We start from the raw sequence: 26,750 nt of genomic DNA, 5'->3' as shown, positions 1-26,750 counted from the left end.
AATAGGTGGGGAGAGATTTAGCATAGTTTCTAGTTTTCCTTTCGGTTTAGTTTCCACTTTTCTTCTTATTGCCTATACATCAAAATCAGCCTCAACTTATAAACATATACCCAGAAAAACTGTCAATAACCTAGATAGAATATGTCTGGGTTTTTTCTTCCAACGCTCATATACTGAAAGATATATACAAATTCATATATATATATATATACACACACATTCATATATTCATGTACACACATATACATACATATATACACATACATGCATACTATAGATACATAGGATTTTTGGTACTCCTTTTACAAGGTGAGATCATAACATACACATTTTGTGTTCTTTTCTCATTACATCTTATCTGGCAGAAATCACTCCAAATCAATTAGACCAGTCATTTTTTTACACTGCATTATTAACTTTGTTACCTTATATAAACTACCAAACATTTATTGAGTACCTATCATGTGCATACAAAAGCCTGAAATTTCTTCAGATTTTAGAATCGAAAAGGGAATTTATGGCACCCGGGTGGCTCAGTCGGTTAAGCGTCCGACTTCAACTCAGGTCATGATCTCGCGGTCCGTGAGTTAGAGCCCTGTGTTGGGCTCTGGGCTGATGGCTCAGAGCCTGGAGCCTGCTTCCAATTCTGTGTCTCCCTCTCTCTCTGCCCCTCCCCTGTTCATGCTCTGTCTCTCTCTGTCTCAAAAATAAATAAACGTTAAAAAAAATTTTTAAAAACTCATAGTTCAGGGGCACCTGGGCAGCTCAGTCGGTTGAGCGCCTGATTCGGCTCAGGTCATGATCTCGCAGTCTGTGAGTTCAAGCCCCGCGTTGGGCTCTGTGCTGACATTTCAGAGCCTGGAGCCTCCTTCAGATTCTGTGTCTCCCTCTCTCTCTGCCCCCACCCCTCCGCTCTCTGTCTCTGTCTTTCTGTCTCTGTCTCTCTCTCAAAAATAATAAACATTAAAAATAAAAAAGAAAACAACTCATAGTTCAGCCATCCTACAGAACATATGAGAAAACTAAGGCTCTGTAAACATCCATGATTTGTTCAGTGTCTTGTGGGCAACTAGTGCTCAGATCAGAACCTAGCTCTAGTACCTCCCAAGAACAGTGCTATCTGAATCATACTATACAGAATCCCATAAATTTGTCTTAGAAGCCATTCTGACAATACTTACAACTTAATGTGATTGTTTGGTACAGCATAAGATATGTTTTCAGGCCTGAGGTAGGGAGGAAATAGGGGAGAGCAAGAATTTGGGAAAATTCCTATTCATGTACTGGTGGCTGTGTGGATAGACCAAACTGTTTTTATTGACCCAAACTAATCAACCAGTGGAGACTTAAGAGTGCCAGCATTTGAAGGGGCATCAATAAAAGAAATTTGTGTTGAAGAGCTATGTAAGATGTCCTGTGAAAGGAATTCACTCCCCATCTTAAGAGGGCTCTTTTCACAGAGGAAGCCTTAGGTAGACTGTGGTTGTAGATCCTCCCTGGGCTTTAAAGGACATCTGGAAAGGCTCAGCTTTCAAATTAGAACTCCTTTCACAGTGCTGGAAAAATTTGTCTTGAGTGTTAGAAAACTGTTTCCCAAGATGATAAAACCTGTGGCAAAATATGAGAACTTTCATGTGTAGAGGAAAAAACCCCACACTTTTACATCACATTTCTTAATGGGGCATATACGGATCTATTAATAAAGAGTTATCCTCTGCCAGATTTTTCTGCCCTTGGTGAATTTCCATTGTCCCCAAAGTACCCCGCGTACCAGTCCGTTCAGTCATCAAATAATTTAGGGGCATGCCAACATTATGCTAGGTACTGAATAAAGGGAGAGTACAGTTGCCCGAGCCTCCCATATCCAAGTGGGAAATGTACTACTGAATATCCTGCGTGCCTGTCCCTGCAGAGAATTCAGTGTGGACTTTATGACCTTCACTGACAAAATAGCGAGAAATGAACAAATGTTCCTTCAAGGCAGCTAATTCCTTGGTTATTATGAAGCTGATTGGATCTTTTGTATGCATTCCAAAGACTCCAAAAAGAGTCCTTGAAGGTGTAATTCTACCAGAAGAGGTTTGCTGCAGACCCCTTGAGACACTCTGCAGCAGGGGCCCTCCAGCTGTACGGGATGTGCTTTCACATTGTAGGGCACCTGACAGTTGAGTAGAAAATTGCTTTTGGTACTGGGTTTTCTGTGATCATTCAGAAACAGTACTAGGTTCCAGGCTGCATTGTCTGTATCATCTTTTTCTTGAAGTGCTCTGCATCTTTATGCATCTAATTCTAGTAGGATTTGTTTTTCATACGTACCATGTCTCGGATTTTCTACTAGGTAGTACACATTTTTCTGATGCAGTCGCCTTGCCAGTCATATTATCATCCTCACTTCAGAAAGGAGGTTAAGAGAGTTGAGGTAGTTCCCACAATGTCACAGAACTGGAAGAGGCAGAGCAGGAATGAATCTCAGATCTCTGTGTCTTGAAAGTCTGGATTGAGATCCCTGGGTATCCAATACCCCTCTCAACCCCCAACTCTGGATCAAAAGAGAATCAGGAGGTAGAGACTAAGTTGAGGCATGAGCATATTCTGACGGGCCAGTGGTAAACGGTAGAGTCTAATTTTCTAAAGCTGAATATTAAATGTTTACAGCATGTACTTGATGTTAGCATGAATTTATTTCCCAGAGTTGGGATTTTCAGTGATTGCCATTCCCACACCAGTACTGTGAGGAACAGTGGGAAAGGAGAACAGGTTGACTTTTCAGAGAATGAGACATTTTTTTTTTGAAAAAGAAGGCAAAAAGAGGAACTATATAATTCCCAGTCCTGACAGAAAATATCTCTAGGGTAATTACGGCTGATCCAATGTTTGTTTCTCTGGGTAATCAGGTAACCCAGCTTTCAGTGAGTGTGTCTTTCTCTTTGTCTCTTTAGTTAACTATTTCTAAGTATAGGTGGACTGTACGAGATAAAGTAGCCTAAATTCACACCAGATGACAAAATGTCTCTCATGAGACTGTATGCCATAATATGAATATCGTTAGTTACACTTAAACTTAGCCATTCTGTGGCTTTTATATTTGTTTAATATTAATTTTGCACAAAGTCTCCTCTGCAATAGACCCCTGGATGATTGGTATTAACATGTCAGTATTTATTCATTAAAGGAGAGCAACCTCAAGAAGACTAAGTGACCCTTGAGAGCTTTCCCGTTGACTCTGTGACAGAGCTAGGAATTCAGTGGCTATGAGGTGACACACTGAATGTGATGTTTGTCATAATTTCTCATGTGTTATATCAATACACTCATTAGCTGAGGATGTCAGCATTAGCTGAGTAGGTATCCTGATCAATGTTTGCCCATTCTCTGGATAATTAGCACTGTTTGGTAAAAGAGGAGGAGTTTTGAGTTGACCTCCCTGGTAACAAAATCAAGCATTTGGTTAAAGCTAACCTGACACAGTTAATGCCTGAGTAATTCCTCAGCCCCTTACTCTCTACCCTTAATCCAACCTGGGTCTCCTTTCATCTTTGTAGGTTTCTTAGCTATTTTGTATTAGCAAGATATCATGATGAACTAATTCCATATATTAACCATGTGCTCTGACAAGAGTTGAGTGACTAAGAGGCCCAAGAACAGGCCCTCAGTAGCATTATCCTCTCTTGACAGGCCATATGTGGGTGTTACTGGGAGACTAAATGAGCTTATTATATATTTTAGAAAGAAATATCAAAGAATTTAAAAATTCTCCAGTCCATCCAGCAGCAAACCTTTTGTTTTCCAACTTTAATTGTATTATAATGGTAAAAAAAATGCTAATTGTTACTCCATATCAACTGTTTTTACGTGGTGGGATTGGGGGAAGGAATCAGTGGGTGAGGATCTGGCATGGGAGTATCTGTGTTTGCCTGCGTGTGTGTGCGCGTTACTTATGGCTGTTAATTATCTCAGAAAGGCAAATGTTCAAGTGAAGAGAAACAGACAATGGTTCACAGTGATTATGAAGCTGTGTTTGTACCACTGCCAACTCTTGGGGAAAATTTCATATCTGTTGGTAGAGAAAAAATACTGGAAACCTACAAATGAAATCCTGAAAACTGTAAAGATGTATATCTCTTGGTAATTCAAACTAGGGACAAATATTATTTATGAAGATGAAATGTTTGTGTTTCTATGCTACAGTATTTAGTAATAATAATTATTCACATACAGTGTTTATATTAATCCTGACCATGCTAATTCAGAGTATGCACTTTTATTTACCTTTGTTTGTGAAGCCAGTTCATTAGGCAAATGATCAATATAATTCGCTTACTGTCATTCAGAGAACTAGCAATTTTCAAACATTTTAGATGCATCTGTATACAGTACTATTTTAATTTTATATAAAATATTCTTCTTTACTGGATGTTACCATATTAACTTCACACCCAATGTGTTTATACTGAAATCTTCACTTTCTAGGATAAACCATTGTCTCCCGCTGACTCTCTTGGTTTTGTTGGCAAAACTATTCCCCTCATCTTGGAACCTCAAAGTCTTCCTTAAGGACTCTTCTTCCTTAAAGACTCCTCTCATGTTGTGCATATTTATTCTTTTGGAACATCCAGGAAATTCTGTCTTGCTAGTACATTTTGCAATTATCTTTTTAGCTTTATTTCTAGCACCTCCATTGCAGACCTCTCCTAATCCATTGAACTTATTTTACATCTCTCTGCCTACCATGTTTCTTCCTCCAATTCATCCTACACATCAAAGTTCCTCCACTTTTTGGTATCTGCAAACCACATAATAGGCATCCAGGATATAGGCAGACCAATTACAGGTAAAGTTTTAAAATACTGTCATAATTTTTAAACAATAGTAAATAGTTTAAAAGTGATGATAATAGCTGTTTTGAATAATTAATTCATCATAATAATTCAGCAGTGGGAATGAAAAAAAGCAACAATTATATTAATGAGAGGGGGGAGAGTATCTTTACTCCAAAATGAGGATACAGATAACCAGCTGTAACAGATTGCATATAGAGTCTGTTTCTTCATTTATTCTTTATTTCTGCTGAATTAGAAAGATCTTACTTAAAAGTCATTGTGGGAACAAGAAGGAAGGAGAGAAAATGACGTCCACAGATTACAGTACCTATAGCCAAGCTGCAGCCCAGCAGGGCCAGTACTTATGCTACCCAGCCCACTCAAGAATATGCACAGACCATACAGGCATATGGGCAGCAAAATTGTGGAGCCTATGGACAGCCCACTGATGTCAGCTCTACCCAGCCTCAGATGACTGCGACCTATGGGCAGATTATCTGTGCAACTTCTTATGGACAGCCTACCGTTGGTTATACTACTCCCAGATTTGATCTTGGAAGCATCAGTGGAGGTGGGCGGGAAGGAGTCTGTGGTGGAATGGGTGCTAGAGAGCAAGGTGGCTTCAGTAAGCCTGGTGGACTCATGGACAAAGGACCAGATCTTGATCTATGCCCAATTGTAGATCCAGATAAAGACTCTGACAGCATTGCAATTTATATGCGAGGCTTAAACAACAGCGTGACCCTAGGTGATCTGGCAGACTTCTTAATCAGTGTAGAGTTGTTAAGATGAAGAAGATAATCAGACAACCCATGATCCCTATCTTCTTAGACAAGGAAACAGGGAAGCCCAAAGGCAGTGCTGCAGTGCCCTACGAAGACCTGCCAACTATCAAGGCTGCCTTGGAGTGGTTTGTTGGGAAAAAGGTTTAAGGGAGCAAACTTGAGGTTCCTCTTGCTCTGAGGAAGCTTCTGGTGAATAGCATGCGGGGTGGTATGACTCTCTGTAAGGATAGATGGATGCCACCGCCACTCCCTGGAGTTCCAGAAGGCCCCAGAGGTTGCATAGACCATGGAGGAGACAGAGATGGATTCCTCAGAAGAGGGTCCTAAGATTCCCCAGGGAATCCATCTGGAGGAGGACACATCTACCACCAAGCTAGACCCTGGCAGTGCCCCAATCTGGGGTGTGAAAACCAGAACTTCACCAAGAGAACAGAATACAACCAGTGTAAGGCCTCAAAGCCTGAAGGCTTCCTTCCACCATCCTTTCCACCCCTGGGTATTGACCTTGGCAGGGGTGGCCCCGGTGGCATGTGGGGAAGAAGAGGTGTCCGCATGGACCACCGTGGTCCTGGTTGGATTGTTCAGAGGTGTCCCTGGTGAAGACAGAGGTGGCTTCCGTTGTGGTTGGGGCATGGACTGAGGTGGCTTTGGTGGAGGAAAATTAGGTGGCCCTAGTGACCCCCTGGACCTTTGATAGAACAGATGGGAGGCAGAAGAAGTGGATATGGAGGATGTGGAAAAATGGATAAAGGCAAGCACTGTTGAGCATGCAGAGACTGGCCCTAATAGACACAGAGACCCCATGAAGCTGCATTGAATGCCAGAATTATTTTTTTATTTTTTATTTTAAAATTTATTCTGAGGGAGAGCATGTGAACATGAGTTAGGGAGGGGCTGAGAGAGAAGGAGTAAATCCTCACCAGGCTGGGCACTGTCAACACAAGCCCAATGCAGGGCGCGATCTCATGAACTGCAAGATCTTGCAAGATCACTGCAAGATCATGACCTGAGCCTAAATCAAGCGTCAGATGCTTAACTGACTGAGCCCTCCAGGTGACCCTACCAGATTTAGTTTTAAACCAGAAAATGTTTTAGGTTTATAAATCCATGTTCACAGTGTTGACCACAACATTATGATTATTCCTTGTCTGCACTTGAGTATTTTTCAGCATTTGTGAAGAAACCTTAGAACAAGTTAAATGTTAAAAAAAAAAAAAAGTCATTGTGAAGAGCAGCAAATATTTGGTGGTCTTTTGACTGGTTCTGGTTTGTCTAATCGTACAAAGATTCAGAAATTAGGGAGAGGGTTTTTGCTGACGGACATCCAGTGCCTTATTAGGAACTGTTTAGGCTGAGGGCATGCTCTTCTGAAAAGTGGCTGGTATGTTGAATTCATCAACACAGAGGATAACCGGCCAGTGGATTTCTAATGAATTTTTGATTGGATTTGTTTGTGATAATTATTTCTTCATATTGATTTTTGGCATTCAGATGTGTTAAATATGGTCCATAACAGCACTGATTTCTTTCTTCAATAAGTTTGGAATATCTTTAAATAGTAAGATAGAAACTCTGGTCAACTAATCTATATCAAAATTCAGTCTTTTTAGAAACTTTTCCCCTCTCTTCCTAAATGTTTAAACTTAAATGCTGTCTATGAAATGATAGATTCAGGATCCTCCAGATATTGAATATACAACTGAGATATTCCACTGGAAATTAAAGAAATCTTTTTGCTGGATTTTTTTCTTCACTTACCGTTTCATTTAACGACCTATACTCTTGCAGCCAGAGTTCTTGAGTATGAAGAAACAGAATCTTCTGTTCTCAACCCATTTTCTTGCACAGCATGCTAGAAATTCTTGCCTACAATCTGATGATATTCATAGTTTTTTTTATTTCTTTCAAGGTTTAAGTCAAGTTCAGGAGGCACACTTACCTTGACAACTGTGAACAAAGCAGTGTTGGTTTGCCCCTGGGTGCAGTTTCGGTCATTCATGTGGCGATATCTTTCTTTGTTGTGCATATTGATTGCACTCAGTCAATAACAATCCCAATGCACCCTTCATGTACACCAACACTTACAAAATTATTAGCAAATAAGAAATCTCTTCCCCTCTGGCATTAGTTTTTAGTGATAAATAATTGTCAATCATTTCTCCTTGTACACATATGATCTACTTTACACTGTGGATGTCTCTGATTTCGTACAAGTCTGAAGAGAAGTATCTGCTGATAAAAGCCTAACAGCAAATAGTAAATGTTCTTTCACGTTGTACACCACTGACATTATCCATCTTCTAACAGTTTCATAAATAACTTCACAGTTAGTTTATTCTGCTTTTCTCCATAAGGTGACTGTCACTGAACTTATTTGCAACTTTGAGTGATACCTTACTGGTTTTGGTTTCTTCTCTGCCTTGAGTGGGGGAACTCGTCAATATTTTACCTAGCAGCTTTTGTTTTCACTTGTTTTGGAAAAACTTGATAGATATACTTGAATTCTGCCTTGAAAATGACAAGAAAGCTTCAGTGGCTTCATACCACTATTTGACAACCTTTTGCAACAGACAACTCACTGAGGACCAGTGGTGAAAAATGGTCAGTCCACGAAGTCCAGTCTTGAGATGTTCATCATTCTACATCCTGTCTGCAGGTCTCCTTTTGCACTGCTCATGAAATTTATGCATTTGTAGAGAACTTTGTTCTGCACAGATTCACTATGTACTTTCTCTATAAAAACTTCTTCACTACGTTGGCGAGTTTAGGTCATAGTATATCGTTTATAATGCTGTTTTCGTATTTCACTACTTTTATGCATCCAAGTAATTAATTTTGAACCACTACTTCATTTTGCGTATTGACACCATTAAACGCAATAAAGCAGTTATAAGAAAAAAGACGTAGTCATCAGATGTAGACACTCATAAGCAAATTATGTGAGTCATCGGAGATGAATTGCACTTTGTTTGCCAAAGGTTACCTAAGACCACCAATCTTGCATATTCCATGTATGTGAGATATTTTAAAGGTAAGTGCTATGAAGAATCATGATATATTTTTATGAGAATCATAACTCATATAAGACTATTGGCAACAACTAGTTGTTCACAAGTCCCACATAGAAAAATGGTGCCTTGTCCCTTGGCTCATATTATTTTATCAAATTACCATCCCTAAACCCCAAAAACCAACAACACAAAAAGACCTATCAGTGGCTCTGGTAGCCTATGTGATAAAATCAGAACTCCTTAGCCTGACACTCTCAAGGTCCCCCTAACGGGGGGCTCCCTCTCCTCTGCCCAGATTTCTGTTTTATCCCTGCAGATTCACCCAGGATGTCTGCTAAAACCCCCTTAACTTTTTGATTGTTAAAGAAGGTTCAGAATCTCTCTGAATGCCAGAACTTGTCTGCACAAATGGACCAGTAATCTCGGCTTTTATCTTTACAGTTCAGTTCAAGTTCTCACATGTGAATGGAAGCGGGCATAATGGAGGCGAGGCAAATTTAAACCACGTTTTCAAATCATGTCTCCAGTATTTGTTCTGTGAACCATTCTTTCAAACCAGTTTTTACTTATTGCTTCTCCAAGTATGCCATTTGCTTTCTTTTTATTTATTTATTTTTAATTTTTTTAATGTTTATGTGTATTTGAGGGAGAACGAGAGAGACAGTGCATGAGCGGGGGAGGGGCAGAGAGAGATAGAGACAGAATCTGAAGCAGGCTCCAGGCTCTGAGTTGTCAGCACAGAGCCAACGTGGGGCTCAAACTCACCAGCCATGGGATCATGACCTCAGCTGAAATCGGACACCCCACCGACTGAGCCACCCAGATGCCTCTGCCATTTGTTTTCTTATTGCAACTTATATCTATATCATTCTAATCATCACAAAAGCTTTGTCTTGTCTACCTTGTGAATTCTTTACCTCCTGTTGATTTTCTCACCTCCTAAGATAAAATCTTATTTACCTACCTTGTCTGAATTGCCTTCTTCTCTCTATAATTTCTGTTGAAATTACTTTCATTATAATTTTTTAGTCAGTACGTTGCTTTGAGTCAGTGGGTTGCTCTGAAAAATATGCTTTAATTGTATATAAGCCTTCAATTTGAATGGCTGTACGTTGCCCCAAACTAGATTACAAGTGCCTCGAGAGCAACTTTGCCTTACATGTCTATACATCTATTCCAGGGTTTGGGTACAGTGCGATTCACAAATACTGTATTTGAGTTAACCTGCTTCCCAAGATTGTATCACACATACAAACTAGATGTAAGAATTTAAGAAAAACATACCTCTTCAATAAAGCGTTCTAAAACTTTTCGTTCAATCTTTGTAGCTTCCTCATCACCTGGTTTTATCAGCAGTATTTAAATTTATGTGTTTACTTAACAAATGCTAATATAGCATACCCAGTGTCAGTCTTCTATGCACTTCACTAATGTTATCTCATTTAATTTTCAAGACACCAGCCTGCAGTAGATCCCCTACTGTTATCCCTATTTTACATAGTAGGAAGCTGATTTACTGAAAAGTAGCTTGGCTATGGTCACAGTATAAGTCAATAGTTAAGTCAAGATTCAAACCTACATCCTTAACTACTGTGCTCTAGGAATTTAAGCGAGAGCTTTCTCTAAAAAATGGGCTTCTGTCTTTGTTTATGATATTCCTATAGGATGGATATTAAATCACTTAAAGAAAATAACCTGGGTGTCTGGGTGGTTCAGTCAGTTAGGTTAAGCATCCAACTTCAGCTCAGGTCATGATCTCATGGCTCAGGAGTTCTGTCCCCATGTTGGGCTCTGTGCTGACAGCTCAGAGCCTGAAAGCCTGCTTTGGATTCTGTGTCTCCTTCTTGGTCTGACCCTCCCTCACTCATGCTCTGTCTCTCTCTCCCTCCTTCAAAAATAAATAAACATTAAAAAAAAAAAAAGATCTACCTGTATTTCAGTGAAAATAAATTAAGACACATTTTAAGCTGGCATTACATCAGATTCCTGAAATGACAGGAATCCAAAGCCTAAGAAATAGTCTAATCCAAGTCCTGTGAGACTTTCTGTCATAATGACCTTTCTGCCATGGGATATTATCCTGACAATATGCCTTAGTGTCTCAGTTGTTTAAAAGTATAATACCTTTTGAAACAATCAACTTAAAAGGGAGTTCACAGACAATGGCCTCCTAGAGTGGATGGCACCCCTAGCCTGTGTTTCACTGAAACCATTACTGCTTCGTCATCTTCTTTAGGACCAGCTTTTCTGATTGGACATGTATTATTTGGTGCCTTTCAATCTGTGCATAAATTGGACTGAATAATGAATGAAGCAGTTCTGCCTCTTACTAATTAAATACTGGAAGTTGTTTATAAGTTCTGTTAGCTCAGTCCCTCCTTGTCTCTCACTTAAGAATTTTTCTGGGACTCTCTTTTAGTCTCTGGTGGAAGGTACCCTTTGGGTTCAGGCCGCCATTCCCATTGCCTCAAAATCAATTTTCCTTTTTGTCTCTTTCCTTTTTGAAATTTAGGGTTCTTTGGATTTTTAAATTTAGACATTTTTTCTTTTTAAAAAAATATTATTCCCTTTATGAATATGGGTCTTAATTGCTAAGATTTCCTAATAACTAAAGGAAAATGGCAATTTTGGTTTTGCAATTTGGCTTAGAAAATGATTTCATCTGGGAATATCCACTGGGTGTATTTATACAACAGAAGTAAGTGTAGAATGGAGTAGTATTGGAAGTATTAGAATAGGGTAAAAATCAAATGTGGTTAATTTTATTACCCATAATGTACCATAATGTACCCATAATGTTTTTTTCTAAAATTATCATAAAGATCTAGGTCTGGATTAGATAATCACTTCTAGTCAATCTCCTTTGGAAGTTGGAAGCCAAAGAGACTCCATGTTTTCTCTATGATATTGCATAAATTTGGCATAATCATTAACAGTCAAATATTGATATTGACTTCCTGTTTACCTTAAAATATATTTCACAGTGATTGACCTCATTCTAGATGGAACAATAAAGAATTGGTAGATAGTCTTCTACGAAGAGTTAACATACTGAAATTTCCCTGTAATGGAGTGTGACAGTGTTGAATGTAAATAGCAATCTAGGAATGACTGAAAACAGATTATTTAATATGCATATGTATGAGGAAACAGTTCTACCTGCCAACTGCCTGGAAGAGCAGCGTAGTGATAAGTGGAGGACTGAAACAATTGCTGCACAATAATGGTTCTCATGTTTTGGAGCTGAGGGGCTAACCCAAAAGACGTTTACGTCTTTGTCTTGAAATCTGTGGAGGGAGCTATATTTTTGCAGCAAATGTGAAGAAGTGGGGAAAAAAGGTAAAATGACTTAATCTCACAGAGATTTGAAAATTCTGTAACTTGGACCTTGGTATGCTAACGGTGAAATCTCCTCCTCAGGATGCCTACATCTATAGTTGCCAATTGTGTCTTTCCAAGCAGCCCTTCTCTTAGAGTCAGGATGTTCTCCTAGGGCTCTCTTCCTTGTTGAGTGACTAATATAATAATATAGCTGAGGATGGAAGTCAGTCGCTAGAATCTCCATTTCCCCTTCCCGCCTTAGGTAAATCGCAGGTGCTCTCATGTTGACTGTAAGATGCTCCCTGTAGCTGAGCTCTGTGGTTCTTATTTTCAGGTTCAAAATCTCCTGTAATATTTGATAGATAGATATAATTCTTTTTAAAACTCTGTCTTAAAACCCTTCCTTTTGAGGGCACTACATTATATTGCTCCTTTCCTATTTCTCTGTCTGATCCTTCTTGAGTTTTTTACTGGTCCTTTTTCTTCTGTTTCTAAATATGGATGGTAGGCCCTCAGCCCTTTGCTCTCTTTCTTTATATAATAGTTCTCAATCTGGGCATTGGGCAAGATGGGGGTGAGTGTGCAGAGAAGAGTATAGAGTATAGTGAATAGTTTTTTTCAGACCAGCACGCGTCCAAACACCTCTCTCCCACACTAAGATTAATGGAGACAGGAGCAAGGACTGATATATTTTCAGATTCTCTCATAGGTATGCCAGCCATATTGAGGGACACTATGAAAAATTCTTGAGTATTATTTTATTCATTTCCAGGTCTTCAGCTCTTGCTCCAGTGAAATGACTTCTCTATACCAAGTTTTCCATCTGCTAAACTTTTCCACATGGTTATTTCACTTACCTCACTGAACTACTTTCTTTTTCTGTTTTTCTCTTTTTGTTACTGGAGTTACCAGCATTCTCCTGGGCATGTGGGCTTAGAGGCAGAGTCATCTCTGAGTTCTCTCTTCTGTCTTCCATCAGCCCTCCTGTCTTCTGTCAATTATTGAATCTTGCTGAAATTTCCTTTCCCTTTCTCCATTATCTACCCTTCTTTTCCATAGTTACCAATTCCTTCTTTGTTGAGGCATTCTTTTTTTTTTTTTTAAATACCATGACCACCTCCAGTTTGGACTTCCTGTCATAACATTTTTTACCTCCAATCCATCCTGTGACTCTCTCCAGATTAGTATTCTGTCCCAGCCTTTTGAAAGTTGAAATAAAAATAGCATGGTCACTGCTGTCATGAAGCTCATAGCCCTGTGAGGGATTCAGATATTAATCAATTAATCTCCTAATTTAATGTAATTTTAAATAAGAGCTTACAAAAAAAAAAAAAAAAGAGGAATATGGTGCTATTTGAGCCCAGATAAAGGAATATTATCCAGTTAGCAAATCTGTTTGTGCCAGGGATAGGGTTGATATTTAAATAATGTATGGGAGTCATGTAATGAATGTGGTAGAGATGATGAGTAAGGAAGGGTCTTTCATGAAAATGGAACAGCATGTATAAATATCCCATTATGTGTGGAGGCATAGAGGTTTTGAGTAAAGAAAGCTGTGGTCACAGCTTAAAAAGGCGGTAGGTTATGGAAACCAATTTGACAATAAATTTCATATATTGGGAAAAAAAGGCGGTAGGAGAAGGGAATTCAGTGAATTGTTGTCATAAGAGCTAGCAGGGTCCCGTGGCACATTTTAAGCTCTGATTAGGATTCTGTCTATATCTTTAAAGCTGTGAAATCTCACTGAAGAGTCTCAAGCAAGTTAGTAACATGATAAGATTTTAAAAGATCATTCTAGATAAAAAGCACAGCACAGGGGATATAGTCAATGGTATTGTAATAGCGTTGGATGGTGATAAGATAATTGCTTCATTTGTGGTAGGCATAGCATAACCTATAGACTTGTCAAGTCACTTTGTTACAACAAAATGTAACATTGTATGCCAACTATACTTCCATTAAAAAAAGAAAGGAAGGAAAATCTCTTTCCAGCTGCAATGGAGGGTACAGTTGGGAGAAAAGTAAGTCATGGGGAGACCATCTGAAGGATATTGTGAAGAGAAATTCTGACAGCTCATATGAGGTGATGGAAACAGAGATGGAGATTGAAGAAAACGGACCAGAAACCCAAAGTGGAGTAGGGACCCGAAGTAGAGATATGGGGAGAATATCACCCATAGCTTTAGAACAAGATGGGCTGAAAGCATGTTTTCATGCATCTAGAGAATTGGGAGGGACTTGAAATATCTGGAGCAAAGTTTGTTCGTTGGGAGTGGTGGCGTTGGAGAGGCAGGTAGAGACCAGATTATGAAAATCCTTTTGTGTGATGCTGAGGGCAAAGAAGAATATCTGAAGGACTTTGAGTTGGGCATCACAATCAGAAAGGGAGTCTAAAGAAGGCTTCCTGGAAGTATGGAGGATGGCCTTTGTGGAAGGAGGCATGAGACAGAAGAAGTAATGGGAGTATAAACTAAGGTCACGGCTTTGGAAATGAATAGGAGGGATTATATCCAATAAATATGAAAGAAATGGAATCATTAGTATTTGGTCACTGATTGCATGTAGAGAGTGAGAAAGAAGGTTGCCCAGGATGAATCTGTAGTTTCTGATTGAGATGGGCAGGTGGATAATAGTGTCACCCACTTTGATGGGCACCACGTTAGGAGGAGATTGGGAAGAAAGTGCGGAGTTTAGATTTGTTTAAACTTCACTTCTCAATACCTCCTCATCTCTGTAACTTTTTCTGTTTCTCCACTTGGCATCCATGGCCTATTGTTTTTCTTAGTTGTTTGGTTGGCTTTACTATGAACAAAAGTACCTAACTGTTCATCTCTTGTTCCATGCCTCCTATGAAATTAATTGAGAAACTGATATTTTTCATGTACATCTTTTAATTATCTTTCATTTCGCTCCAAGAGGCTGTTGAGCATGGATGCCTAGTAAGAAATTGTTAATAACAAACATGATTATTTGGGGCATGGCAATATGGAAATTTATTCCTGCCAAATAATCAATGCCAGTTTCAACCTGGCAGGAGTTTTGAAAGACTGAAGAAGGGAGTCTTTTGCGTCTGCTGGGAGAGGGCTATGCCTTTCTCTTTGTTACAGAGTCACTCAGTTGAGATTGGCACATGGTATTTTAATCAATTTATGTAAATAATATCATGCAATTTTAAGCCTAAAATGGACATCAGGGGCTACCTAATCCCTTGGATGAAATCTTCAGAATATTTCTCTTTCAGGATGTTATTACATATATTATATCCTTGGAATATTCTCAAAGCATTGAATCAGTGGTTGAAACACCAATAGAGATCTGTAGTCACATTTCCTGCATATTCATTGTTCAATCATCTGTGAAAAACTTTTAAAGTGTTTAACTGCAGACTTCAGCTGCAGAGTACTTAACTAGTATCATGTATAGTCCCTGGAGTTAAACTCCTTGTCTCAACCCAGATCTATTAGTTTGTAGAATCTGTATTATGGACAAGTCATTTTAACCAGTCTGAGTCTTAATTTCATCATATATGTCAGGTCAGGTTCTCTTGATATTTAATTAAATGTTAGCAATCTGAATAAATTCTACTGTTTTGAATAACTAATGTATACAATAAACATTTGTGGAGCACTTTCTATATGCTGAGTTCTGGACCAGGTTAGTGAAGGTAATACATAATTCTTTTCCAAAGAGAATTCTTGAACTGATGAGGGAAATAGACAAGAGAGCAGGCAATGATAAAGCAGTGTGAGACATTCAAGTATCCACACAAAGTTCTAATGGAGCAGACCATGCAAGACGAGCGATCTCGATTTAGAATTCAATATTAAGTGACATAGTTCATGCAGACAAGAAGAGAGTTTTTTTGTTTGTTCTTGAGAGAGAGGCAGGAGTGGGGGGAGGGGGGAGAGAAAGAGGCAAGGCTTATCCAAAGTAGGGCTCGAGCTCACCTGATCCAGGGTTCGAGCTCACGAACCACAAGATCATGACCTGAGCCAAAGTCAGATACTTAACCGACAGAGCCACGCAGGCACCCTGAAAATAAGAGTGTTTTCAGAAGACCAAAGTGGAGAGAGAGAAAGATAAGATAAAGTAAGTGTAAGTTGGTTGACTTAGTTTCTGAGTAGTGTGAAAGGCTAGAAAAGTGGGCAGAGGACATATTATAAAAAAAGTCTTACATACAAAATGAAGGAGTCTCTGACAGATAGCATTAAATCCTTGTCTGAAATCTTACAAATAACCAAAGAGGCATAGGGGATATACCCTTCAATCTCAAAACAATAAACTTTTATTCTCTAACAGAAAAACTTTTACTTGGAAAAAATATGATAAAATATAGCATAGAAATTCTGAAAGATACAAGTTCTTCTTGAATTATGAGCAATGTGAAAATAATAAAATTACTGTCATGATAATAACTTTACAAAAGAGAGGGGAAGACTGACTGTTGTACCTTTGAGCTCTCCATCATGGAAAATAACTCCATTTATGCCTGACTCTCCATCCTAATAATTGTAGTTTCTTCCTCAAGCTATACTGGATAAAATACTCTTGGAGTTGTGAAATGCAAGAAAATACCCTTCAAAACGGCGATGCTAAGAAATTTGGAACTCGTCCTGGAACCTGAGGTGTAGTAGAGCGGTTATCAGCCCCATTTCCAAAGTTCCTATGTTGGGACACCCAAAGGAATATTGGCTCTGCTCACTGGCCTTTCAGTAGTAAAGGCACACTGCCCCTCTGTACTTTTGGTCAAAAGGCATGAGAGGGATTTTTGGCATCTTGCATTGTAAGCACATACTATATTCATTTGAAGAATTTTGAATTTTTGCGGCTCATAGTAACTGCTCAGCAGTGAAATTAGCTGTTAAAAAGCATATACACTGGGGGTCAGTTTGGGGAAGAAAAGATTTATTACCTTGATCTCTAAGACTGTTCCTTCCATGGAGGTTTGCCCACCCCAGACTCTACAATAAGATGAAATGAGTCTTTTTTTTAAAAACTAAGAAATGATATTGAGTGCTATAGAGAAAAGTATGAAATGATTATTAATATTCAAGTGCCAGAGAGTGTTTATAAAGGAGAATTGTGAGGTTTGTGATCCTTCTTTAGACAACAAAAAAATGTAAATAATTACTTGAAGGCATGATTAGAAGAAGAGGAGAAAAGGAGAGAAATAGAGGTTAATAGATGGGGAAGCCCTCAGGAATTGCAGTTCTATTTTTGGTTTTCTTTTATACGTCTTGCACTTTGCCCTAAAGTAAAGGAGTTACAAAATTTCAGGCTAGATTTTCTACCCATAATGGGCAAGCATGTGTAGAAAGAGGCAAAAAGTTGTCTCAGGTGAGTAAACACAGTACATCCGAAGAGTAATAATGCACAGCTCTAGGGAATGCATTTCATGGCCATTAAAAGAAAGGCGTGATATAATATAAGTTGTGATTATTTATTACTAAGAGGTACAGAAATAGATAAATAGAAATTACTTTTTCCATGCCTTATTGTAGTCTCAAATGGCTTAAAAATTTGTTTTACATACTCAATAGAATTTATAAAGACATTTGGGAGTATCTCATACCTCCAAGGAAAACTATAATGATAGTAGTTCCAAATATTTCATAATATCTAGTTGGTTCTGTGTGTACTTATACTACATGAAAAAAAAATCTAATTCATTGGTTGTCTTAGAAAACTTTTGCTTTCTGCATAGACTGGAGTTTCAAATGTGTTTTAACGATTGCAGCATTCATATTGCTCATCGTTGGGGCTGTAGTTATATTGCATTTCTTTGCGGAGTTATTAGTGATGTATCCTCATTCTGCATTATGACACTTGGCAAAACACTGCTTCCTGATTTCAACCTTTCAGTGTAACCTTCAGGGGAAATGGCTCCATAATACCATTGCATCAACTTTTTTAGTAAATTATATTATCAGATTTCCATTTATAACTTCTCCTCTAAGTGATCTATCTTTGCCCTTATTTGACGGCTTGGTTTCACTTCTATGAAATTTTCTATAGCAATTATTGCCCTTTCGCATCTCAAAGGACAACAGTGTCGATAAGGTTGATGGTTTCTGTGAAGTTCATTTAACCTCTCCTGAGTGGATTCCGTGTAAATCGGAAGGAATTTTCCTTTAGTGGATTTCTCCTATGAGGGCATGAGGAATGTGACTGCCTATAGCACATCAGCAAGAGATCATTGGCTTGTGAGCAGTGCAAAAGGTAGGCAGGCGGGGAGGGGAGAGGAGCTGATGGAAGCATTGGTACATGCTGAGTATCACTTATACCATGTTCCCTACTAGGGACTTCCACCCATGGCCTCCTGTAAATTTTGAAATGATTCTGAAATCTGAGTATTAATCAGAGGCCCAAGCTTTCACATAACTTGCCCAAGACATACACTTGGTAAATGATGAAATTGGCATTTGACACAAGTATGACTGGCTCTTAAACTTCACACATTTTCCACGAAGTGATTGGAAACAATGGAGCATGTAATGTTTCTTAGTTACAGAGATCCAAGTATCAACTGCTCTCAGTTTTCTGATCAAACAGGTTAAAGGTTAAAGTCAAAACAACAGCGTGGGGAATGGATGTGGTGTTTTTGTACAAACTATCTGGCTAGTGATACTGTTTTGCATACACACCACAGGCAGTGGCTGAAGTAAGGCACACGCACAGATCAAAACTCGATGTCAATGCCACTGTGGGATACAAGTGCCATCTCTGCTTTCTGTGTGTCTCTGGTACTCTGGGTCTAAATCTGAGATAGCCCTAATAATCAGTTCAGTCTGAGGTATTCTCTGAATTAGAAGAACCAGACATAAATTGGTTGACTTTTAAGTTCAGAAAGACAAAAGTCATAAATGGAACAATTCTAGTAAAGTACTGTACTCTGATTCTTTACTATAATAATTGGCAAATACTGTGAAATAAATCAGACAATTAAAATGTATTTGTGTAAAATTTTGCTATTATATAATTTGCCTGTAAGGCAGGAGTTGACTTATCCCCCAACATTAGCATTTTAAACAATTTCTTCTATATCCTTCTTGGATGAGTAGTAGTAATACAAAAAAAAAAAATTATGGAAAGGTAGAGTTGCATCCCTGGATCTTCTTCACGCTCATTTTAAGAATAAGAAACTCAGGTATCTAAAAATAAAGTAATTTATTCATCATCACTTTGAAGTTTGTAGCAAAAATTACATATTCACAGCAAAGACAAAAATTCAGATCTCTGACTTTAAGCTCAGTACTTTTCCCCCCATACTGCACTGCTTTATAGTACACTAACTATAATACCTTCTACTGCTATTTTGGAATCACCCACATCCTTTTATCCAGACGTTTCTGTCTTACCTTTCTTTATAATACAAATGTAAAAATTTTACTTGCATTTCTAGGCACAAATGATATTACCTGCCATATCTAGTTCAGTGCTTTGCACAGAGAGGGTGTGCCACAGACACTTGGGTGAATGACTGTAATTGGAAATTGGTTGACACTTTCATTTTCCAGAATGTGACCCTACCTGAAGAGAGATTAGCTCCATGAGGGCTGATGTATTTGAACAGGGCAAACATAGTGTCTTGCTCTCCCATAGTGTCTTTCTTTTAATGGAAAGTACTTGACTCACAATTTCTACTGAAGGCTCTTCTCCTGTGGTTGTCCCTATTAGTGAATGAGCCGAGGTCACTGACCCAAGACCTAACTGATCAAATCTGTAGATTGGCCCAAACTCTAAAAGGTAGTGTACCATGAAAATTTTTATACAAAAAGGAATGATGAATAACTAGGCCTACTTTTCTCTCACTATGGTGCTATTAAGACATAGAAAGCAAGCAAGAAATCTGAATCCATGGGGTAGCAGGGGTCATGAGAAGTCACACACAAGTCAGAATGATGAGGAGACAGAAGCTATGAGGTAGGGAAGATAATGCACACACGGTAAAGGGGGTTGTATCCATTAGATACAGCAGCTGTGGTGAGACTGAGACCCACTAAATTGTTGCAGGTAACAAAAGTGGAAAATTATGAGTGTGATTCTGAGAAAATGCTAGTTGGCCTGTATTCTTGAGGGCCTTAGATCCTTGGTCCTTCTGGTCTACTTCTCAAGAAATCTTCCCTTGTACTCTGACACTTGCTGTGAAGTTCCTGAGTTTCAGTGAGATTCCTAATCTTCATTGTCACACTGTCTTTACAGTAACTTGTCCCTTTCCTTTTTTGAAGATGACTGCATGAGTTCCTGTAACTTAAAATACAAAGAACCTAAATAATACAATTGAACATACATGACCAACCCTAGATTTTAGGCTTCTAACAGGGATATCATATCCAAATTCTTACTGTTTTCTTTTTTTTAAATGTTTATTTATTTTGAGAGAGAGCAAGCATGAGCGGGGAGGGACAGAGAGAGAGAGAGAGAGAGAGAGAGAATCCCAAGTAGGCTCTGTACTGTCAGCACAGAGCCCAACGTAGGGCTTGATTTCACACATGATGACATCATGACCTGAGCCATAATCAAGAGCTCAGCCCAACCAACCAACTGAGCTGCCTAGGCACCCTTGCTTGCTGTTTTCTGTGTGTTGGTCATACTTGCCATGATCCTGAGTAGCTCACCTTTTCTTTAGGTCCAGTCCAATTTCCATCATCTTTCACAAAGAGTAAGGCAACTATGATAGAGATGTTCTCTAGAGTAATCTCCAAGTACCTTTCCAAAACTGTTATGCCTCAAGCACTTCTTTTAAACTTTAAGCATCTGCCTTGCATATGGTCCTCTCAGGCCACTCTTGGCAAAATATTTGGAAGGAGATCTGGAACTTGGTTATTTTTAAATGAGAAAAAAAAGGAATAATTTGTTTGTGCATTAGGCAGGAACAGTAATCTAATATAAGTATGCCATTGAAAACTCCTATGCCCTGCTCTTCCTTCATGGCCCCTTGTGGCCCCTTTCTTTTTGATATATTACCTTTGGCAATCCTGTTGTTCCAGGACATGCCAATGAAGTTGGCTGAGTCTGAACCATTCTGGAAGATTGGCTTTTGGCTGGAATTCCTCTTGTCTGTTGATAAATGCAGTGGCCATTCTGGACTGTATGCATATGTGAATTCTTTGTATCTCAAAGGTATTATGTCTAGTAAGCAACCTCTCATAAATTTTATCTGTACAGTTATTGTATGAATCCATTACAAATATAGTCACATTAATGCTGTTTCAGGCTTTGATTTGTTATCCATTCTAATGTTGCCTAGCAACAAGGGAATGCCCCAATTTGTAACTCCAAGGAGTTCATGGTACTAAATACACATCTCATTTATTTTCATTGAGCCAGCCCTATGTAGCATTTTGAAGTCAGATGTTAAAAAGTGTTGTTTTACAGATGGGGAAATGGAGAGCTGGTAACTGGCTTTTACTAATAAAGCAAGAGACTGATACACATTAGTAGAAACTTCATGTTTAGATTCCTAATCTAAATTGTGTTATTCCAACAAACTATGTTGCATTTAAGTTTATTTGAATTGTAAGTGAAATAACCATCCTCGGTTGCCATTTATCAAATAGTTATTACGTACTAGATCATAAGCTATACATTTCAAGTTATTAAATTATGATATGAACAGAGAATCTTGATATGGCAGGTAGAAATGACCAGTCAAGATAGGTCTGAAAGATACTAATTTATAATTTATTTTGATGTATATGCAAGTAGGATTACTGTACCACGAGCTCTTGTAGATATGAGCAGTGTATTACTCGTTGTCAGTATAGGTGCACTACAGTGGCAGGAGGTAATTGGACAAGAAAAATATGTAGACTAAGAATAATACATTTTCTTTTTTTGGGGGGAGCATCGTTTTTAGCATAGACAAAACATGTACCTTCCAAAAAGAACATTTTGTGGTAGGCACCTTCCTTCTGGTAAGCCACGTGACATCTAGTGGTATCATTTACTTCCTTCATGGCCACTCTAGCTCTGATCCTAGATCAGACAATGCTTAAGTATCAGCATGAAGTGAAAAGGGTTCTTGTTAAAGCGTCCTTGGGATTGCTATGTATTTAAGTCCTTGTAGATGATGGTCGTGCATGGTTGCAAAGTCACTGAAGACACACTGTTAGTGTGGTGACCTTGGGCACAGATGGAACAGCAGGACAGAATTCCTTCTTATCCCTTCCATGCGCAGAGTATGAAGCTAATTTAAACCGAGAAGGGTGAATTCTAACCAAGGAAGAATTGGTGGTCTTAGATTGTTGCTTTTTGAAGTCATCCTTTGATTGATGGGTTTACAAGTCAGTTAGAAATGTTAACAGCCTCCCAACCTCTCCCCAGTTACCTTCACTGTTACCTGCTGTTTCAGAAAGAAAATACATACTTCAGTAGTTCTAATTGTAAAAACAAATTTTTAATTGCCAATTCCTTTTAATTTCATCCTGAATGTTTCACCATTTTATGTAACCATAGAATAATATTCTCTCTTCTCTCTGATGATGTGTCCTCTGTTGCATAATTGGGAGAAACCCCTACAACACCCTATGTGAGAGTGGATCCTAGAGCATTTACACTTTTTGTCCTAAGAAGTTATTTTCTACACTGGATAACCACTTTTAAACTATTGAGCAAACAGACTCCCTTCCCAGTTTTCATAGCTGTGGTTTCTCAGGAGTGAGTTTGCTTTCATTCTAATATTACCATAATCATAATCATTTCAGTGACCAGTAGTGAGCATCTTCTATGTCCAAGCACTGCTTCAGCCTCTTGACAATTATTGTCCTACTCTTGACACCAGTCTTTAATGTTCGTGCTAGAATATAGCACTTAGAGATGAGGGAAGCTAGGCTCCAGGTCACATTCTGGTGGAACTCAGATTTGACATCACTGCTGTCTGGTTTGAAAACCCATGCTCTTTCGTGGACCATATCCTGTGAATCTGTATCAAGTTTTCCCTTGTCCTTGGATAGAAGGCATCTATTTTTCAAATTAAGCTTCTTATTTATTTATTTTAGATGATATTTATTAGGAGCACATGACGGAAAACTTCTCTGTGTCTCTGCCCTGCAATAACATGCTTTTTATCAAAGGAAAAAAAAAAAGAACATGGCATCAACTTTTTCCTCCCCCTTGTAGACCCTCGTCAGGAAAGAGAAGGTAGAACACCACAAGTTTATGACACGCTGCAGTTTATCCAAGGGCTTCTAAATGTCCAAAGAGGGCAACAGAGAAATGATTTCCTTCAAAAAGAAAATGAGAAGAATTCACGTTTTTATCTGATTGTATTGGATTACTGAAAGGAAAAGTGTCCTCCAAATGGAGAGTGTTCAGACCAAATGACACATTGTACTACCTAAATGACATTTAAGAACAGAAGTATCTGATACTCAACTTGACGATGCTTTCACTGCCATGATGTCACCTCTGTTTGTATGATCCTGAACTCTAACCATGTGTATCAGTCATAACCTTGATATGAGAGAGAATGGAGGGGAACTTACAAAAGCGGCTTCTGATGGTAAAACTAGGAGGCAAATGCAGGCAAGGCAAACTGTGGGAAGTGGAGAGCTAGAGTTGAAAGGATGAATTTTCTATGAGAAATAAAAAGATTTTTGATACCTGACTCCTACTTACATTAATTAGAGCAAAGAGATGTATCTTTTCAGAAAAACATGCTAATCATATATCACTCACATTTTAATTCCGCATTTGAACACAGTGTTGCCATGAAATCACCTATACTTTCACTGATTGTAGAAATGAACAAAATAAATTGTATAAAATAGTACATTTATCATTATTAGCAGGTACAATTATCACCTTCATTATGGAATAGGATTACAGCTGAATGTACAAGTTGACAAATGTGAAATAGTTTTTCTAAGAATAAATGAGTATTGAAGCATTTAAAAGTCTCCAAAACCTCAGAGAAGCCTAAGTGGGATATCTTCAAAAATAATTGTAATAGCAACTTATCATCATATTACTTTGAAATATATGCAATTAACAAAGCAGTTGGTCATCCCATAAATATTTATTAAAGTTCACACTTCTAGCTGTGATATGAGATATAGGAAGATTGTCAGATTTAGAATCATCCCTAATGGAACTTACATTCTAGTATATGGAACAAAAGCAACATGCAGAAACTAAGTTTGAACTGAATTAAGCATGTGGTATTCACTCAAGTAGAGGGTGATCAGTGGGAACTTCATGGAGGAAGGCAGCACTTGAATATACTCATAAAGGGCTTGAACAGGTAGAAAAGGGAGCCTCTCAGTTCATATCATGTAAGCAAAGTCACATTAGTGGTATTTTATATGATGTGCTTGAGGAGCAGGGGAGAACAAGGCTGACAGGTAGGAGAATGTATATGGAAGAGTGAAAAACAGAGTAGAGTGAAGCTGGTTCATAGAGGGAATTGAAGTCTAAGGTGTAGGGTTTATATGATTTATGAGAAAGACAACTGGCATGATATTTTAGGGGGTTAGGAAATTAAATGATGCAAGATTGCGTAAGTGCAAAGCTAGAGACAGAGTAAAGCTGGGAGGCAAGATCGCAAGACAATAGGCATCATTTATAGCCAATTTAAGAATATCCCTGATGCAAGCATGGGCTCCAGGGAGCTTCATTTGTGATCCTGGGCTCTGTTGATTTCATTCTTGGATTCTACTTTGGGCCTTTGGACTAAAGACTTTGCAACAAAATCACCCATACTTTTACTGTTCTAGTAATGAACAGGATACCTGCTCTATTGCTTCTTTTAAATGGTGATAAACTTGGGGCACCTGGGTGGCTCAGTAGGTTAAGCATCTGACTTCAACTCTGGTCCTGATATCCTGGTTGATGAATTCAAGCCCCATGTTGGGCCCTGTGCTGACAGCTCAGAGCCTGGAGCCTGCTTCAGATTCTGTGTCTCCCTCTGTCTCTACCCCTACCCTTCTCATGCTCTGTCTCTTTGGTCTGTCTCTCTCTCGAAACTAAATACACATTAAAAATGTTTAAAAAAATAATAAAATAAAGGTAATAAACACAATTTGCCCACCCATACTATACTACACTGCTTCTGATAGTCCAGCCTGATGATATGGAGACCAAATAGCCCATGATTAACATTGGTTCCATTAAAACTGATTAGTTGGTTCCAATAAAACAAGAAGTGATTGTGGCTTAATCCAAATAGAGTTAAAGTTCAAACCCAGCATGAGGAAATTAGAGAAATGAAAACAGAATTTCTGATTCAGTAGATTTTAAAGCTCAGTCTTTGCAACATTAGAAGTAGTTATATGATGGCTCAATTTTGGCAAGGGCTAGCTGCCTTAAAGAAAGGATATGTGGTGTTATTTAGAGAAATTTTCAGACACACAGAAAAGAATGTATAAGGATAATTCCAGTGCATTTTACACAAAAGACATTGACACTGCACACAGAAAAAAAAAAAAAAAAAAAAGGATGTTGACAGTGTGAATTTATAATTGTGGAGTATTCTTATTTTTCATAAGAGTGTTTCAGACTGGGAGAGGGAAGTAGTCCATTAAGAATTAGTCAATAGGAAGACACTGGGACATGGATGTCAAGGACAAAGTTAGGTATGAATTTAAGTTAGGTGTTAGCATAGGTAAGTGTGGCTTCATTAGAAGATTCCATTTGGTTCACCTATGAGAAGGGCGGTTGATAATATCTTGTATTTCCCTTCTGTGATTTCACAAAGAACCCTAACTTTTCAGTTGAGGACTTGGGTAGTCTAAAAGTCTTTTTGGATGAAAAAATGTGTACAACTTTGACTCAACTTCATTTAGTGGTGGGAAGAACTCTGTGCTAGAATATAAATTAAGATACTTGGCTTTAGTTTAAAATATGATGTTATCACTAGCTTTTAAATAATACTTTACCATTAAGATATTTCTTCTACTAACAATGCAGAGATGCAGTGCTTCATGTATTGAATTTCTTAAGCTGAACAGTTTCTGAACACCTAAGAGACATGTTATCTAATAACACCTTTGTTTTTATAAGTCTTATTTCTGAGTTATGTTATACTACCAGAGAACAAGGTACTAGGACTATTTGACTTTATATCTCTATAGAAATTCCTTTCCAGTGTTACAGTTTGATGTTTTGTTCTCAGATTTTTTATGGAGATCAATTTAAGAAGTAGCACAGGAGGAATCTATTTTTTTACAGAGCTGCAGTTGAAGACTTTGTGTGATGCAGTGTCCTTTACAGAACAAATTACATGATGAAGTTCTCCTAGGACTTAATGCCCAGAAATGAAATGTTCTTAGAGGTGATTTTATGAACTATCCTTAATAATCTGTAAATAGTTCATAACCTTTCCCATTTTTCCTTGGCTACCAGGGAGCTCACAGCTAAATTTGATTCACAATTAGAAAAACAATTGGAGTAACTACCCTACCCACTAGTTCTGGTACAATTATTTTTTTTCTTTCAGAATAGTTTCTATTTATTATTCTATTTTCTTAATTATCCTGTTATTTATATTTTAACATGCAAGTCCGCATCACATCCTTATTGGAAGAGCAGTAGACTATTTTTGTGAGAAGCTAGCCTATAATCTAGAAAAGTAAACTACACATTTGTTCCTCAAAACCTACCCCATAACCAGCCTGCCACTATTCTTCTTCCCTCTGAGTAGACCACAGGATTTAAAAGGGTCCTTTATAAAATTGAAGAAGACACAAAAAAATGGAAAAAGATTCTATGCTCCTGGATAGGAAGAACAAATATTGTTAAATGTCAATACTATCTAAAGCAATCTACATATTCAATGCAATACCTATCAAAATAACATGGGCATTCTTCACAGA

At 38.2% G+C, this 26,750-nt stretch overlaps 1 protein-coding gene and 1 pseudogene across 2 annotated transcripts in view; both read left to right on the top strand.

Moving 5' to 3' along the window:
- The window catches only part of NRG1 (neuregulin 1), a 1,105,519-nt gene that overhangs the window by 360,739 nt on the left and 718,030 nt on the right, over positions 1-26,750 (top strand). The window lies entirely within an intron of this gene.
- LOC125923541 (RNA-binding protein EWS-like) lies at positions 5,292-6,370 on the top strand (annotated as a pseudogene).

This window comes from Panthera uncia, chromosome B1, assembly GCF_023721935.1.
Source record: "Panthera uncia isolate 11264 chromosome B1, Puncia_PCG_1.0, whole genome shotgun sequence".
NCBI classification, from domain to species: domain Eukaryota; kingdom Metazoa; phylum Chordata; class Mammalia; order Carnivora; family Felidae; genus Panthera; species Panthera uncia.
The sequence above is the reverse complement of the archived record's forward strand: the minus strand, read 5'-3'. Positions and strand labels throughout refer to the sequence as shown.